This window comes from Egretta garzetta, unplaced genomic scaffold (assembly GCF_000687185.1).
Source record: "Egretta garzetta isolate BGI_Z169 unplaced genomic scaffold, ASM68718v1 scaffold523, whole genome shotgun sequence".
Classification (NCBI taxonomy): domain Eukaryota; kingdom Metazoa; phylum Chordata; class Aves; order Pelecaniformes; family Ardeidae; genus Egretta; species Egretta garzetta.
In genome coordinates, this window is record NW_009259177.1 from 1,838,769 (window position 1) to 1,840,195 (window position 1,427).

The following is a 1,427-nucleotide window of genomic DNA, read 5'->3' on the forward strand; positions in this document are numbered from 1 at the left end:
TTTTGCCTGCGCCTAAAGCTGGCCCCGGGAGCCGGACTGGCAGGGAGCTGCTCGGCTCCTTAATGCTCCAGCTGGCTCCGAGGCCGTTGCAGCAGCTGAATGAGGAAGATGCACTCCTCTGCATGTCCTAGTTCCCATCAGCTGGCCGGGGCAGACCGTACGCCCGTTAAAAACAGACAACAAGAGCATGTGTTGCTCCAGACCATCCTTACCCAAGCCTCTGATTCAGGATCACGAGCAAAAAAACTGGGGCAGGAGTTGCACGAGACCCATGGTGTGCTCCTGGGGTGGAGGTGGCTGAGTGCCGGTCCCTGCACTGGCACCGCAGAGGAGCTGGCGCCGGCCCCGGCCAGGCAACATGAGGGGTCAGGGGCTGGCACGCTGTGAAGGCAAACACAGAACACACTGCATAGGTTTTGAAGGCAAAAATGTGTCCAAAGGTAACTTTTTTTGGTTTGTCCATTCAAAATAGTTCATAGAAACATTAAATGAGTCTCCTTTGACTCCTAGTTTGGAAAAAAATATTTAAAGTATCAGGACTCAAAAATTACTGTACGTTCATGCAAATCAATGTTTTGCCCTACCCCTTTCTGGAGGATGATGCACTGTGGATGGTTCCTGCAGGCTCCTGTCTTCAAACTGAGACCACTCCCATGTACTGGTAACTATACCAGTAACCAGTGGACGGGTCTGCTCTCTAGGTCATGTCTAAATACTTAACAAAACCATAATTCCTTCATTTAGGCTACATTTCATTCTGAAATACATCTCCATAGCCTGGTCTGCAGACTAGGAATAAGTCTTTGAGGAGACTGGCACGGAAGATACCCACTCCACCCTGTGTTTTTATGAACCACAGGAAACATTTGAATGAATAATATTGCTAAATCCTGGACAAAAGTCGCTAAAATCCCCTGGTTTTAATCAAGGAAGCATTGTTCACTGTTGATAGACAAGAAGGAAAACACAGAGGTCATCGTTCCTTCCCCAAGCGGAGGTTTGGCAACCGTTTTTCAGTGATACAGAAAGCATACACACCAGTCCACATTTTGGAGGCATCAGCAATTGGTAACTGTTCCCAAAAATACAACATACCATCTTAAACCACGACTGTTTCTCTGCTCAGACATAAACCTTATGCAACCTGTTATGGGCTAACAGAAGAATAAGTTGAAAAGCAATTTTTATATGGCGGAGATTAGCAGAGAACATTTCACTGAATTTATCTCAAGATATAATTTGCTAACATCTTTTTTTTTCCTGGCTCAAAACATTCTCCGGTAGTTATTTTTAGTAATGACATATATGTTTCCTAGTAAGGCACTCTACATTTAATAGTAATAAGAAATAACATTATCTACTTTTTATGATTGAAGATTAAGGAGTCTATTCTAATAGCTTCAGTTGTCAACACAAGGTCCTCTGGT